The following is an 18,313-nucleotide window of genomic DNA, read 5'->3' as shown; positions in this document are numbered from 1 at the left end:
ATCACAATACCTTTTAGTTCGTACTGGATTTCACTCTAATCTATACAATATTCGACACACGCTCTATCTAGCCTATTCGCACAGTGGCAGACATACATAATATGCACCAACAATGATCTCGACAGGTTTCTCCACGAAGTGCAGAGTCTCGTTGATTTGAAGATCTTCGAGTGGGACTTGAAGTCCTTATTCAGCTAGACATTTCTTCAAGTTTGAGACGTGGAACGTAGGATGGACATCATTGAGTTCTTGAGGTAGGTCCAGTCGATACGCTACCTTGCCAATCCTTTCGAGAATCTTGAAAGACCTACATAGCGAGGAGCGAGTTTCCCTTTCTTACCAAATCGAACTACACCCTTCCAAGGGGATACCTTGAGAAGTACAAAGTCACCAACGCTAAATTCCAAAGGCTTGTGTCGCTTGTCAGCATAACTCTTTTGTCGGATTTTGGCTTTGAGCAAGTTATCTCGAATCTGCAAGATCTTGTCCGACGTCTCTTGTATAAGCTCGAGACCGATGATTTGAGCTTCTCTGATCTCGTGCCAACAAATAGGTGAATGACACTTATGACCATATAATGCCTCGAAATGTGCCATTTGAATACTCACGTGGTAACCATTTTTAGAATTGTAAATAGTGTAGAGATTACAATGTAAATATTTCTTTTTTTTTACCTCTATTGAATTATTATATATTGGTGAGTTATACAGAACCCTGGATTTCCACAAATACAATTTTTTTACAATAATTTTTTTTCCTATTGTATGTGGGACTTGAACTTAAGCCATCTCCCTCCTAACCCTAGATATTTAAAGGCCTTAACTTTGCCACAATAACAGGGCAAACCTCATTGATTCATAAGGGGATGTTTGTGACACCATAGGCAAATTTCCTGTCGTTCCTTCCACATAAAAGATATGGAGACGTAAGGAATATACAAGTGTGTATTTCTCATAGTCATATATATGCTTATAGTTGGTCTTGTATTGAACGGTTGTCAATAATTATTCGTATACTTTGTAATAAAACAGGAACGTGTCTCTTGTACATATAAGTACGTAGGGGAATGATCTACTAAAAAGTGAATTTTGCCTAAGTAGCATAAGAAGGATTGTGATGATGACATGTGGCACTCCTAATAAGTAAGAATGAAGGGTATTTCGGTCTTTATAAATAGGAGTGAAAATGACATGTTGCACCCCTTTTGTTTTTTAAAAATGCAACAAAAAAAATCTACTACAAAAAAATCTAGCACAAAAATTTAGTACAAAAAAATCTAACACAAAAAATTTAGTACAAAAAAATATAGCACAAAAAATGTAGTACAAAAAATATAGCACAAAAAAATCTAGTATAAAAAAATCTAACACGAAAAAATTCAGCAAAAAAATGTAGTACAAAAAAATGCAGCACAAAAAATTGAGAAAAAAATTTAAGACAAAAATTCAGCACAAAAAATTTAGCACAAATTATAGTACAAAAATCCAGTACAAAAAAATGTTATACAACATAGAAATACAACACATTTTAGTGGGTTTTTAGTCTTCATATTTTATATAGCAATATGGTACTCAACTTAAAAATAAAAAAAACGCTCGATTTTACGGTGAAATTTTTATAAAAAAATAACGTCGTATAAAAAAATTATGAACGTTAAAAAATGAGGGTGGAATATGCATGTGCCTTGCATGTAGAAAGAGAAAGTCCATAAATAAGATTTTTTTTCCAAGATACCCTTACACTCCTCCTTTTTCCTACACTTTCATCTTAACCATTGATTTGAAAAATGAATGGTTAAGATTCTTTCTCATCCTACTTAGACAAAATAAACATTTTATTTAATTTTACCCTAATTACATATAGGGTAAGGATAGTGTAAAAAGGGCCTAAAGTGTGAGAAGTGTAAGAAGTGTATTATAACACTATATATAATACTATATAACACCATATAAACACCGTATAACAATATGTAACACCATATAATACCATATAACATTATGTAACACTATATATCATTATATAACAAATATAACACTATAGGTTGTCTGATAGCATGTCTATGATAGATGTATAGTGTTATATTTGTTATATAATGATATGTAGTGTAACATAGTGTTATATGGTATTATATGTTGTTACATATTGTTATACGGTGTTTATATGGTGTTATATAGTATTATATATAGTGTTATAATACACTTCTTACACTTCTCACACTTTGAGCACTTTTTACAGGATCCTCTATCCATATATACATATCTAGTTTGATCATTTAACTATTTAATTAGTGTGGTTACTTATCCGATCCAAACAAAATTATGTGATTGCATATTGCTTTTTTAACGAGATATATCAAATGAAGAAAGCACGATGTTGGTTCTTATAACATCTAATAACTCGTCAAAAGTTTTAATAGATGTTATGCTTATTTCTCAAATGTCTACCCTACCTTTATTAATTAACGTAAAAAGATGGATTCCCGATTTAGTATTATTTCAACCATATTCAAAAGAATAAATAATCGTAATATATATATATATATATATATATATATATATATATATATAGGGTTCATGCGAGAACCACCTTTATTGCGAGAACCGCGAGAACCAATGTGAACATGGGGCAATTTTGTAAATATCCAAACAATTATTAAAACACGCACCTGATGTCGGACTTCAATCATATATTCAATTATAATCAATATAGCCTTTCACGTCCAAACTATCCACAGGCTCTACACATTCTCTCAATCTCTCCACTCCATTTATCTGCATTTCATTATGATTACATACGAATCTCTCAACATTTCACCATCACCAGTTCGTCGATTACAATCGATTCACCGTATCGAAGCATTTGGATTGACATTCTATCGGAGATTTGAGATTTACAAGCATATATTTCAGATTTTGTCATACAATCGAGGTTAGTTCCCAAAATTTTGAACAAAATTAGTCGTATAAACTTTGTTACAAACATAATCACAGATCGTACTTGTTTTCTTACATTCATAATTAGGGCAACGTGATTGTAAACACTGTGGATTTATAATCCGTTCGCAATTAGGGCTAATTAGGGCAACGTGATTACAATAATAGTCAATATGACAATATATTAAGGGATAACCATCGGAATCGCAATACAATCGCCGGAATATGTGGTGTATCATTGATAATGTGCATTGTAACATAGATATTGTGCAATGTAACATATATACTTTGTGCATTATAACATTTATATTGTCATCTAAATCGAGCATGTTTGCAAGTTTATACAAATCATTTGTGCTTTTTTTATATGTTATATATTACATCGTTTGCATATTATTTGCATATTGTTGATACGGAATTCGTGTTGTATTATGTGATATACTGGTATGCACATGTGCATATGTTGACATCATAAGTTTATCACAGAATATGTTATTAAGGTAATGTTTGGTATTATATATGCACATGTGCATAAATTGTAATAATAAGTCAATATGCACATGTAACAACCCGCACCTTCGTGCGTTGTTACTACTCGATACACTCGTTACGCCTAGCACCGGAGATTCGGATCATAATGTAACTATATCAATTATATCGCTAAATCGAAGTACAATCGAATAATTACGCATATTCTATCGCTATTACAAACCTATTTCGCATAACACTCACGATGATGTCGAATATGGGCCTAAACTACCCTTCTCGATGAGCGTGAGGTGTCAAAATGTGAGTAATCAACGCTAACGAGGGTTATCGGGTGAGTACTATGACTCTAACCGTCATGACGATGATGGCAATATGAGTAAGTGGTGCCCCGATAATCATTGTGGCACATCACATCGTAGAACGCACTCAAAGGCACGCGTAACTCGATCACCGCACTGAGAATTGGATACATAAATACGTATATACGGCCCTTTTGTGATTAATAATAATAAATAATTTAATAATTATATAAATATATGAAAATATGGCTCAAACCGTCGAAATCGCACCAAAAACGGGATCAAAAGGCTTCCGAACGGATCAATTCGATCAGACTAGTCCAACTGGTCAGACCGGCCCAATCAGATAGGCCAGTCCGATCGGATGGGCCAGTCCGATCGGATGGACCAGCCGATCGGATGGACCAGTCCGATCGAATGGACCAGCCGATCGACTGGGCCAGCCGATCGACTGGGCCAACCGATCGACTGGGCCAGCCGATCGACTGGGCCAGCCGATCGACTGGGCCAACCGATCGACTGGGCCAGCCGATCGACTGGGCCAACCGATCGACTGGGCCAGCCGATCGACTGGGCCAGCCGATCCAGTCGCTGTTTTGCCTTCCTTTCCCCTTCCTTGCCTATAAATACCCCTCCATTCACTCCCAAACACTTGTTGTTGCTGCCACTACTCGACCAAGACGCTCCAGCCCTCAAATCTCTCGATTTCTTCCGATTCTTGTAAGTTTTCAACCCGAATCTTGTACTTCTTTGATCCTTATGCAATCCTTCATCTTTCTATCTTTCAAATTTCACTTTTTAACCGTGAAATCAACGGATTTGGGGTGTTCTAAGGTGATGTCACCACCAAGTTCTTCAAAGGTGATGTCATCCCATGAAGAACAACTCAGATTCGTATGATTTACGTACGATTCCTCAGGAATCTCAACCAAATCAGTGTTTTCCTATCAAGATGGTCATGGATCTGAGATGTTCTGACTGATTTCATCACAAGTTCTTATGAACTTCAAGGTGTTGACCTCATATCAGCAAGAACAACTTAGATCTAGGGCATTTCCTAAGTAAAATCAAGGTTTTTACATCAGATCTATACATAAAAATGGTAAAACCAGAACTTAGACCAATCTCCTACACATTTCTAGTGATAAAATGATCGATTTCGAGTTAAACACTGAAAAACCGACAAAAACGACCAGTTCCGACGAACGGGGTGATTCCCGGCCGATGAAACAGGTTGGAATTGACGGGATTTCAGTTGCTTAACACCTCATCGTAACGTCTCGACCCAAAACGCTGAAAAACGCTCGAAAAATCATCGAAAACAGCCGAACAGGATGGCCAATCGAACAGCTAGTCGATCGAACATCTAAGTCGATCGAACAGCTAGTCGATCGAACAGCTAAGTCGATCGAACAGCTGGTCGATCGAACAGCTGGTCGATCGAACAGCTGGTCGATCGAACAGCTGGTCGATCGAACAGCTGGTCGATCGAACAGCTGGTCGATCGAACAGCTGGTCGATCGAACAGCTGGTCGATCGAACAGGCTGTCCGATCGATCAGGACCAAGTCTGTCCGATCGACCAGGCCCACTCGATCGAGTGGCCTGTTCGACTGGGCCAGCCCAATTTCATCATTTTACCCGATTTTTAACCCAATTTTGCCCGATTTCACGCAAATCGATACCGTTTAACGCATAGTAATCTATCACTCACGTAAATTATCTGAAATCAGGATATTCTCCGGCACCGGTTCCGCAAACCTAACCGAAAACGCGCTGTGAGTATACTTGACCCCTTTTATCGAATTTTGGGTGTAACATACGTTCCATAAAAACCAAACTTATCAAACGAATGATTTAATTGGACTATTTATCACTTGCGAATAACTGTTTGCATAGATATACGTGATGCTAGTACATGTATGCTAGGACTTATACTCGTGACGTCCCACCAAGACTAGTATAGTACTATTTCGCCCGACGGGGTCTAGTTATGCCATCAAGAGTCGAGCATCGAGGACTTAGCTGGTAGTATCAGTTTTGTGAGTATATATGTTGTGTACTACGTTTATGCATGTGGAAATTCGCAGCACTTTCAATCTATCACACTATCACATATCAAACCTGTATACTCGCCAATACTTTTGTATTGACAAAGTTTTAACGTATGTTGCAGGTTTAGCCGAAGTTTACACCAAATCAAGCTAGGAAGTCTAGAAACTCATCTAAAATCTAGGTTGTCGGATTTGAATTGTTCGAGAGGACAAGAAATCTGTGATGACTTACGTGATTGTATTGTTTGTTAGTATGGGATGACAAATGTAATAAATATTATCGCAATATAGTTGTTATGGATTCTCTTGAGCAATCTGATTCGCCTAGTGCCGCGCCCCGATGATTCCGCCATCGGTTGGGGTGTGACAGATTGGTATCAGAGCCATAACTATAGGGAATTAGGCAAAGTTTAAGACTCGACCTAGTCCGGGTCGATGTCTTAGAAAAATTGACCTAGTCTATAGTCCAAGTACCAACAGGCCGACTCCTACGAACTCGTTAGGGTTTGTTTGGGCCAACTTGCTACTCTCGATCGAATTTGTTGAAAAGTTACAACTATTGTGTGAACACCGCATACTACAACTTCACACAAAGAGCCTTTCCTAAGGCTAGAAGGTTACTTAGCCTTTCCTAAGGCTGACACAATACACATGTTTTCAAAACTACTCGCATAACAAAACCGAGTGATCTAGTCGAGACCAGGTGTGAAAACCAATAACTCTCGATAGGATCACTCACTCAGCGTATTTTTCTAGCACGAGAACTCTTTGGGAGCTAGGAGTGACATCCACATCTCGACAAAAGGTCTCCATTTCGAAATTCTGGTGGAACTCTCGGATTTATTCGATGAGCACAACCACAAATGGGAACGAAGTTGTTAAGCCAGGGGTGAAACCCATACCTTAATCAACTGTTCCACTCTATAAAATGGTTTACAAAAGCTCTCACCAAGGTCACGACCATAACAACGACTCAGGCTACGCGAAGACTAGAGAGACGAATGCCAGGAGCTGCATCCCAGTGGAAGCATGAGTCCCCTAGGTCAACGCGTATGCCCGAACTTGTTGGGTATAGTCGGGTTACTTGGGTAGTCAACGCCTAAACACCCAAGGCATTCTATCTAAACTGTTACATATATGGTATCAATTACGTCTATGAGTTTTCAAATTTAAACTTTACGATTTATCGATTTCTCGACTTATCGGATTTACAATCCTAGATTTACAAAGCGCACAACTTGCACAGCCATCGCAATCTAAAACAAAGACCAAATGATCGCAACAAAACAAACGCCTAAGTACTCGAATTCGCTTACGCCATTTCTCTCGTCGCATCGTCGCGAATTCTGAATCAATATCTATGTGTAACCTACAACTATATCTATATGTACTATATACAAAACGAATCAATTATGTGAGAGTTTAGGAACCTAGAATTTTCCTATGTGGCTCCTATGTGTTTAATTAAATTCTATACCGAGTTTTGATCAAATCAAATCGCATCAAAAGTTCAGAAATCATTATGATTGAATCTCATTCCGAATCCTTCTGTCTAGATGCCTTCCAACAACTCGAACTCGAGACGAGTAGCTAGGAGAAGAGCCCAACGACGCGCCGATAAGAGGATTGCCTCAATTGTAACCAAGGAGGTGGTCAAGCTCATTCCTCAAATTGTCGCGCAAGTGCACTCTCAAGGCCACTCTCGAGCCCCGGAAGACGTCAAGACGGAATCTGCATTCCTCTACAAACACTTCAAAGCCTGTGATCCGATGCCTTTCACGGGTGAAGGAGATGTTTCTCAATTACTCCAGTGGTTCGACGCCATCGAGGTTACCCTTCGTCAGAGTGGGTGCCCCGAGGACCTTCAAACTACTTGCGCCACCGGAGTATTTCAATCACGAGCACTCGATTGGTGGACCGCCGAACGCAACAAACGTGGGATCTCCGCAGCTTACGCCCTCTCATGGGGCGAGCTGAAGGAACTCATGAAGGAAGAATATTGCCCTCCTCACGAAGTCCAGAAACTAGAGAACGAATTTTGGGAAATCAAGCAAACCGAAGGTGACAATGCGAGCTATACAGCAAGGTTCAAACAGCTCAGCATAATCTGCCCAAGTCAAGTCGACACTCCAAAGAAAGCTATCACGAAGTATATTCGTGGCTTACCAGAGTGTGTGGGTGATTTTGTCGAAGCTGCAAAACCTACTACCATCGAAGAAGCCTACCGTCTAGCCGCAGAGCTCAACAGCAAACGAGTCGTAAACGGATCCTTCACCAAGAAGCCTGTCACACGAGCTCATCAAGCAATCATCACCCACTCATCCGACGATTCCTCTGGAGAATCGGTCGATGGTTCATCTGACAGCTCCTCGGAGGATTCTTCTAAGAATTGCTCCGACAGTGCCTCCGCTAAATCGTCAGGCGAATCCGAAGACGACGCCGCATCAACTCAGGAAGCCCAACCGAGCCGCAAACGAAAGACCGTGAGCCCAGACTCTTCAACAACTGGATTGCCACAACCCGAACCTCTCCGATCAGTCCCAGTTCAGTCAAAACGTGCTTATAATGGATCTCATCCCCTGTGTTTCACATGCACGTATCATCACCCGCTAGAAGCAAAATGTCGCTTTTGCGCAAATTGCAACTGGTATGGGCATTATACGTCGCAGTGCCGTACAAGACCGTGACCTGGAAGGAAGTCATCAGCAACCGCCGTCTCCGCAAGTATCCACAACGACGTTATTTTGATCCTAATGTTGTTGTAATAATGCGACTTAACGCTATCATTTCTGGAACTCATTTCATATATCATCGTGTGTGGATTCTATTTCTCTTACAATCGAGCACTATCTAGACGCTAGCACTATGTACTATATTATGTATTTTATCCCTAAAACACTCTTAGAACGAGGTACGGTATACGTGCAAGGGACAACTAATCACGGGTGCACACGGGATTATCTTGGTCAGTGCACGGAGATCGTAGTGAAGTTCTAATGGTGCCATAACGTTTAAAAGCACGGTCAAGGTCGTGTCAACAAAGTGTGACACCAAAGCACGGGGCATAAGTAGTAGGGGTGACGCGGGGGTACGCTTTACCATACTACCGAAACTTCGTGAAGAAAGTGCCATGTGGAGTTGGACGTTATTAGACCTATTATACTATTATGGTTAATTTGACACTCTACCATCAATCACAAGGCGTAACAAAACTAAACCGCATCACTGCGAGGCTTCTCGTAAGTCCGCGTACACAAATTGCCACATCGATGAACTTAGGTAAGTTCACCCCGAAGAGCAATTGGAGCAACGCGAGACTGGTCGTAAAGTCTAGAACGCAACTTAATCGCAGTTTTGCCGGATCAATCTCACAATCAAATCATTCGATAAGTGGCTCGAAATCGCAATCGCATCATGTGTTTGTCTAGAAACCTCTAACGCTAGTTGTTGTCAATTGTGTGAACTTCTATCAGCTGGTGTGGATCGTCTATTGTGGATTCGCTAGACGAGTATCGAGAATCACTCGCCGCCTTCCACTCTTAACGCGCCTCGCACCTAATCCACCAACTCGATACTCTTATCATGGTTCGCTATTACTTATCAATGCACGCATTCTACATGTCATGTTAGCGCGCACGACCTCGCTTCATGAGACGAAACTAATGAGGCTGAAACATGGTGATGTTTTGACCATATTAGTTGACCTTCGTGGAAAAAGGGCGTGTGGGTTAGCATTAGTACTATTGTGGTGTAATCAGTTCAATCAGTCGCCTATCACTCGCAACGCAACAATCGTCGCTTATCAATCTGTGGAAATCTATTGTCTATCGATGTTCGAATGTTACTTGGAAGTCATCGCAGGTCGTGTAATGTTAGGGTGCATGACATTGCTTCACAAGATAAAACTAATATGGAAACATGGTGTTTGTCATATTAGCAAGTCTTGTGGAAACGTGCCATGCGAACTTCGTGTGGAATCAAATCGAAATCTCATTTACCCGAATCAAAATCGTGTCATTCGTTGCCCAACCAAGCATACCATATCAGCGTTGTGCGACCGGACTACTCGCACCCGCCGCCTACGCTTGGTTCGCATCCAACTTATTTCTATTCAAAACTCGGTCTAGCACCTCATCGCTAGGATCAAGGGAATCGAAATTCTATCTGTGTCTTATCGGCACGCATGACACTGCCTCATGAAACAGAGTTAATATGGGTAAAGCATGGTGGATACGCCGCTGGTACTTCCTATATATAAGTGTTTTAACCATATTAACGAACTTTTGTGGGAAGGTGCCACGTGGGGCCCGATGTAAGTTATTTTTCCATAGTATTAAGGAAAACCTATTTTTTTATAAAAATTTTTACTAAAACCGTTGGACAAATGAAATTCCTTACAACATGGAGAAAACATTGAATCAGTTTGGCTCCGTGCCCAATGAAAATTTCATAAGTCCAATTCTTTTCTTAAAAACCTTTGCAATGACCGACAGGAATCTTCCCGAGAACGAGAGTTCGGCAGTCGAGTTCCGCTCGAACCCACGTTGTAGGAAAGTTTTCTTAAAACTTATTTTGCCACCTGATTCTTTTAAAATGTAAAACTCAAAACCTGTTATCAAATAACAAAACCCTCCACATAGCGCTGGTGTGGACATCAAAGCGGTCGACACCGCGCCATGAGGAGATTCTTCTTAATTAACTTCGGAAATTAATCGAGTATTGGTAAGTTTAAAACGCTATGGAATTGCTTTTTGTGTGTGTTATCACTTTTAACTACTCGAATCGTATGCTCTCTCTATTTTCACTCGCCAAATCGTAATCGAACGCTCGTTATCTAGACGCTAATAATCTCTACTCTCAATCGCATCAACTCTTACAACCCTACTATTGGATTAATTTCGGGACGAAATTTCCTAAAGGAGGGGATACTGTAACAACCCGCACCTTCGTGCGTTGTTACTACTCGATACACTCGTTACGCCTAGCACCGGAGATTCGGATCATAATGTAACTATATCAATTATATCGCTAAATCGAAGTACAATCGAATAATTACGCATATTCTATCGCTATTACAAACCTATTTCGCATAACACTCACGATGATGTCGAATATGGGCCTAAACTACCCTTCTCGATGAGCGTGAGGTGTCAAAATGTGAGTAATCAACGCTAACGAGGGTTATCGGGTGAGTACTATGACTCTAACCGTCATGACGATGATGGCAATATGAGTAAGTGGTGCCCCGATAATCATTGTGGCACATCACATCGTAGAACGCACTCAAAGGCACGCGTAACTCGATCACCGCACTGAGAATTGGATACATAAATACGTATATACGGCCCTTTTGTGATTAATAATAATAAATAATTTAATAATTATATAAATATATGAAAATATGGCTCAAACCGTCGAAATCGCACCAAAAACGGGATCAAAAGGCTTCCGAACGGATCAATTCGATCAGACTAGTCCAACTGGTCAGACCGGCCCAATCAGATAGGCCAGTCCGATCGGATGGGCCAGTCCGATCGGATGGACCAGCCGATCGGATGGACCAGTCCGATCGAATGGACCAGCCGATCGACTGGGCCAGCCGATCGACTGGGCCAACCGATCGACTGGGCCAGCCGATCGACTGGGCCAGCCGATCGACTGGGCCAACCGATCGACTGGGCCAGCCGATCGACTGGGCCAACCGATCGACTGGGCCAGCCGATCGACTGGGCCAGCCGATCCAGTCGCTGTTTTGCCTTCCTTTCCCCTTCCTTGCCTATAAATACCCCTCCATTCACTCCCAAACACTTGTTGTTGCTGCCACTACTCGACCAAGACGCTCCAGCCCTCAAATCTCTCGATTTCTTCCGATTCTTGTAAGTTTTCAACCCGAATCTTGTACTTCTTTGATCCTTATGCAATCCTTCATCTTTCTATCTTTCAAATTTCACTTTTTAACCGTGAAATCAACGGATTTGGGGTGTTCTAAGGTGATGTCACCACCAAGTTCTTCAAAGGTGATGTCATCCCATGAAGAACAACTCAGATTCGTATGATTTACGTACGATTCCTCAGGAATCTCAACCAAATCAGTGTTTTCCTATCAAGATGGTCATGGATCTGAGATGTTCTGACTGATTTCATCACAAGTTCTTATGAACTTCAAGGTGTTGACCTCATATCAGCAAGAACAACTTAGATCTAGGGCATTTCCTAAGTAAAATCAAGGTTTTTACATCAGATCTATACATAAAAATGGTAAAACCAGAACTTAGACCAATCTCCTACACATTTCTAGTGATAAAATGATCGATTTCGAGTTAAACACTGAAAAACCGACAAAAACGACCAGTTCCGACGAACGGGGTGATTCCCGGCCGATGAAACAGGTTGGAATTGACGGGATTTCAGTTGCTTAACACCTCATCGTAACGTCTCGACCCAAAACGCTGAAAAACGCTCGAAAAATCATCGAAAACAGCCGAACAGGATGGCCAATCGAACAGCTAGTCGATCGAACATCTAAGTCGATCGAACAGCTAGTCGATCGAACAGCTAAGTCGATCGAACAGCTGGTCGATCGAACAGCTGGTCGATCGAACAGCTGGTCGATCGAACAGCTGGTCGATCGAACAGCTGGTCGATCGAACAGCTGGTCGATCGAACAGCTGGTCGATCGAACAGCTGGTCGATCGAACAGCTGGTCGATCGAACAGGCTGTCCGATCGATCAGGACCAAGTCTGTCCGATCGACCAGGCCCACTCGATCGAGTGGCCTGTTCGACTGGGCCAGCCCAATTTCATCATTTTACCCGATTTTTAACCCAATTTTGCCCGATTTCACGCAAATCGATACCGTTTAACGCATAGTAATCTATCACTCACGTAAATTATCTGAAATCAGGATATTCTCCGGCACCGGTTCCGCAAACCTAACCGAAAACGCGCTGTGAGTATACTTGACCCCTTTTATCGAATTTTGGGTGTAACATACGTTCCATAAAAACCAAACTTATCAAACGAATGATTTAATTGGACTATTTATCACTTGCGAATAACTGTTTGCATAGATATACGTGATGCTAGTACATGTATGCTAGGACTTATACTCGTGACGTCCCACCAAGACTAGTATAGTACTATTTCGCCCGACGGGGTCTAGTTATGCCATCAAGAGTCGAGCATCGAGGACTTAGCTGGTAGTATCAGTTTTGTGAGTATATATGTTGTGTACTACGTTTATGCATGTGGAAATTCGCAGCACTTTCAATCTATCACACTATCACATATCAAACCTGTATACTCGCCAATACTTTTGTATTGACAAAGTTTTAACGTATGTTGCAGGTTTAGCCGAAGTTTACACCAAATCAAGCTAGGAAGTCTAGAAACTCATCTAAAATCTAGGTTGTCGGATTTGAATTGTTCGAGAGGACAAGAAATCTGTGATGACTTACGTGATTGTATTGTTTGTTAGTATGGGATGACAAATGTAATAAATATTATCGCAATATAGTTGTTATGGATTCTCTTGAGCAATCTGATTCGCCTAGTGCCGCGCCCCGATGATTCCGCCATCGGTTGGGGTGTGACAGCACATGTGCATAGTTTGCACTAACATGTGAATAATGTATTTTAGTTCTATTTTGATGTAACGTATGGTTATGCACATATGCATTTCATGTTAAATTATGTTAATAGGATGTTGTTGTGTGATATATGCATATATACATATATGCACATGTGCGTAGATTTACAAAATATGTTATTATGCACAGGCGCATAATTTGTGGTATTATGTTATTGATATATTTAACAGCTATTAAGGTATTTAACATTTTTGAACATGTTAATTGTAGATCATCAATTGAAAAAAAAATCGGAAATTTTTTTTTTGAAGAAAGTCACATATGTATTAAAATCAAGAGATGAAGGATCGTCAAAAATGCTAGACGCAGACACGTCAGAAAATGCTAGACGCAGACACGGACGCAGACGCAGGCGCAACGAAAGAGAATACGAATAATAAACAAAAAGGTTATATTATGTTGATTATTTATAATTCTTATTTTGATTGATCAGTAATTAAATATGTTTTTATGCACATGTGCTTCATTGTATTAATGTTTTTTTGCTGATAGTATACTGTGTATAAACATGTTAAGTTTATAAATGAAGATGTAAAAAAAGCGAGGAAGGATGTGCACGAGGACATTAATAGGAGGATTAGCAAGCGGAAACAAGAGGAAACAACAAATGAAGGTTTTGTTGAAGTTCACACGACAAATAATAGTAGGTTATCAACATTAAAAGCCAATAGTGACAAGGATGTCAATAAGGCAGATAACACTGTTGTTGATGGTATGTGTTATTTAATTTTTTTTTAAATAAACTTTAAGATGCACATGTGCATTAGTATGTAAGAACATCTCATAACATGTGTTATTGCGTTTGCACATGTGCATATAATGTGTGGATAAACATGTTCAATGAAAGAAGGGATATCATCAAAAAGAGTTAAGAAACTAGCAAAAAGATCAACATCACAAATAGTTGAAACAATCGCATAAAAGACAGAGAGTAAAGAAATTGTTAGAGGGAAAGAATGTAAAAAAAAATTGTTAGAGCTGTCAACTGGATATATATACGGACACGTTTGTTGCCACATCAAATGTTGATGGAGTTGGACGCAATGTCTAAAAAACAAAAGGTTGTAGTTAAAAAAATGGGGTTTGGTAGTATTTTGAATTTTAAAACGGACAACTTACCATCAAATTTGTCATAGTTTGTGGTGGATAAGTTTAGAGGGAAAGAGATGGTCATTAAATTGGATGTTGGTAACAAAAAGGTGGACGAGGATGTAATTAGTGGGTTGTTGGGGTTAAAGAACAGTGGGGTTGTTTTGAACTGTCAACGGAAAGAGAAAATGAAAGGAAAAAAAAGGACGAAACAAAGAAAGACAAAAAATGTGCATAGTTATGTACATCTGCAAACTTTGACAGAATGGGTTATTAAGGTCATTCATGCTGATGTACATGTGCATAATTTCCAGAATATGTTAATAAGGTCGTTTATGTTGATGCACATGTGCATAATGTATATAGTGATAATAAACTTAAAGTTAATGCACATATTCATTGATAATTTATGTTTATTGATCCTACTTTTTATTTTATTTTATTTTATTTTGTTTATTATTGTAGATCAACAATGGAAAAAAATTGAAGAAAGCATCTTTTTTTGAAACCAAGGGATGAAAGGTCAATTAAAATGCCGGATGGAATGGAATATGATTACACGACGGTTAAACAAAAAGGTAAAAAGGTTAATTAATGTTTGATGATCCAGATGGGAGTTTATGCACATGTCATCCCTTTATTAAATTCATGTTAAATGATATCGCTTATGTAAACACATTAAATATATCGTGCAGGTGCGCGCAGGTGTGCAAGAAGAAACAAACACAAAAAAAGGGCGGGCAATTAAGCGAACTCGTGATGAAAGCCCCCAAAAAAGGAGGTTACGTGTTGAAACGTAAAAAAAGGAGGTGATGGAGTGCGTGCGGTAAAGAACAAGAAGTTGGCAAGATCAACGGTAACGGCGACGGTTGATACTGATGACCATATGGTTGTATTCAGATTCAACATAGGGTATCCAATATAGCATGCCATTAGGTGTAGAATGTACAATATTTGTAATTGTTCCTGTAGTGTAGAATGTACAACACTTGTAATTGTTTGTAATTGTTCATTTGTAATTGTTCATGTATACATAAAAAGTAAAACATACAACATTCTAATTAATAAGGTATATGGCGTGTGTACGCACGTGTTCAACATTTATTCGGTGATGATTACGGGGCGTTGGTAATGTGATGCACATGTGCATAACGTTATGTACTGATGGTTAACAGTTTATTTGTGATGATCATGGATTGTTACCAATATAATGCACATGTGCATGATTATGTAATATATGAAAATAAAAGTAATGAATGTAAGAAATAACAGTTATTGTTTAATGTTTATTAGTGATGATTATTGGGTGTTAATAATGTGATGCACATGTGCATAATTATGTACTGTTGGTTAACAGTTTATTTTTTTGATGATTACATATGGTTGTCAACATAATGCACATGTGCAGGATTACATGATGTATGAAAATATAAGTAACTTATTTAATAAACCAATTGTTTGTTTAATGTTTAATGATAAAAAAGAAAAGAGTTGATAATTAAACATGGATTATGGTGTAAAATTACAAATTAAAGCCTTGAAAAGAAACTTGGAAATCTTAGCTGAAAAAAAAAACAGAAAAAAAAAACGATAGAAAGCAAATTAAAGCAATAGGGGATCATGTATCCATAGATTCATAACATCATTTCTTTCTACAACTCCTCTTTTTATTCTTCATGCCCTTCCCTTTTTTTGTATTTTACTTCCTGAGTGTTACAACCTGCACTTTGATTTTCGACCACACCTAGATCGTCACCCGTTAGAGCTGCTGCTTGCATTCTCATTTCCATGGCCTGCAGCTTGACCCTGTCCACCACCATCATCTTTCTTAATCTCCACATGTGGGAAGCTGTTCTCCAGCGTCTCATCACCAATATCGACATCTTCTTCCCCTGCTTCTTTCTTTTTTTTCTTAATCCCCTCAACCTGAATTCAACACAACCATTCAAATAAAACAACAAGCAATTCTTCCAGTTTTCCAACAATTGAAAAGCTTACATCATCAATGTCGACCGTTGCGTTGTTTACTAAAAGTGCTTGCCTTTTCGTCTTGCTCACTAGTTTCTTACAGTTGGTGACAAACCGATCGAGTTCCCAGAGCGTTTCTGTGTCCAAAGCCTCTATGTCAAGCTCTATTTCATCACCCACTTGCGCCAACTGATCGCTCCTCTTACGTTCCTCTTACGTACGATCTGCAACAACTATGGCATCTTCTCTGGTGGCATACGTTGCAGCCATAACCCCAATTTCTGTTTCTCTTCCATGTTCATATCCCTCTTGTTCGGATCCTTGGCTCTAGGCTTGGGCAGCTTCGGCACAGTTCCTCGTGTCGCAGTTGATGACGGTTTGATCTGTTCTGGTTCTGGTTCCGCAGCCTGCATTGGCGATGGCGTCCGCATAGGCGGCTGAACAACAGGTGGGACGATCGGTTTAGATGTAGTCGAGTGATTTTGCTTGTTTAAAACAGGAACAACCGGGTCACTAAATTTTGGCTTCTTGGATCTCTCAGGCGTCTATATATCGTCCCACGAACTTCAATCGAATTCATATACAACAGAAAACTCATTCACACGCTGATTAGTAGGCAATTTCGCCTGAATCGGTCTAAAAAGCATCTCGAAATAGGACAGCAGCTGATGAGCCATTCCATGAACCTCATTCGTCTTGAGGTTATAAAGCATCGCATTCTCAAACACCAACGGAACATCGGAGGCAAAATCAAGTGGACTAGAATACATATTCTTGGACAAATTCAACTTAGTCAAACCCAAGTCCAGTAGTATAGGTTTATCTGTAAAAGTCGACTTATTTTCCGAGTGCCAACCCCACCCATATTGACCCGTCTTCATTCTGGTGTCTCTCAGCAGTGCCAAAAGCTGCATAAACTCCACCCATGCCTCCCCGGTTGCTGGCTTGTTCTTCCATTTGCAATCCCACATAGTCAACTCCCCTATTTTTTGTAGTTGTCCGCCACCCAAGACCCTTTGTTTGCTGCCATTCTGTATATAATTGGATAGTTATCTATAAGATTCAATACCACTCGAGGAAGACGACTCGCCACTGCTTGAATTGCTCGATCCGCTAGAGCTGCTGCTTGCATTCTCATTTCCATGACCTGCAGCTTGACCCTGTCCACCACCATCATCTTTCTCAATCTCCACATGTGGGAAGCTGCTCTCCAGCATCTCATCGCCAATATCAACTCCCCTATTTTTTTGTAGTTGTCCGCCACCCAAGACCCTTTGTTTGCTGCAATTTTGTACATAATTGGATAGTTATCCATAAGGCACTTGTTCATAATCCATACATCAATGACATAGTCTAATTTTCAACATAATGCACATGTGCATATAATTTAATACAATATCATTTGCAATCAACATAATGCACATGTGCATATAATTTAATACAGCATCATTTACAGTAAATATAATGCACATGTGCATATCATTTAACACAATATCATTTACAAAGTATACACATCATTTACAGTCAACATAATACCTTTTAGTCACAAATCAAATGAATTGCAACTCTTGATGTTATGTATTTATAGGTGTATTGTGTCTGTCAACTGTATTATCGGAAGATGGACCAACAATGTCACCAACAATGTCTGCATCAGATGTATGAGGAGGATTATCAGAGAATGTATGAGGAAGAACATCAGATGTAAATGGTGATGTAGAGGATGCTGTAAACACCGTTTCCGGCTGCCACCGCTGTGAAATCCGGTGTGTTACATGATTGTCGTCGTAAACATCGTGCCTAATTTATTTAGCTAAATCCGATGTAAATTAA

At 39.6% G+C, this 18,313-nt stretch overlaps 1 pseudogene; it reads right to left on the bottom strand.

Annotated features, from left to right (window-relative positions):
- Nucleotides 1-16,264: 16,264 nt before the first annotated feature.
- On the bottom strand, nucleotides 16,265-16,893 carry LOC110901831 (annotated as a pseudogene).
- Between the last annotated feature and the right edge of the window lie 1,420 nt (nucleotides 16,894-18,313).

This window comes from Helianthus annuus, chromosome 13 (genome assembly GCF_002127325.2).
Source record: "Helianthus annuus cultivar XRQ/B chromosome 13, HanXRQr2.0-SUNRISE, whole genome shotgun sequence".
Classification (NCBI taxonomy): Eukaryota; Viridiplantae; Streptophyta; class Magnoliopsida; order Asterales; family Asteraceae; genus Helianthus; species Helianthus annuus.
Note: the sequence above shows the minus strand (reverse complement) of the source record. Positions and strands in the feature narration are given on the sequence as shown.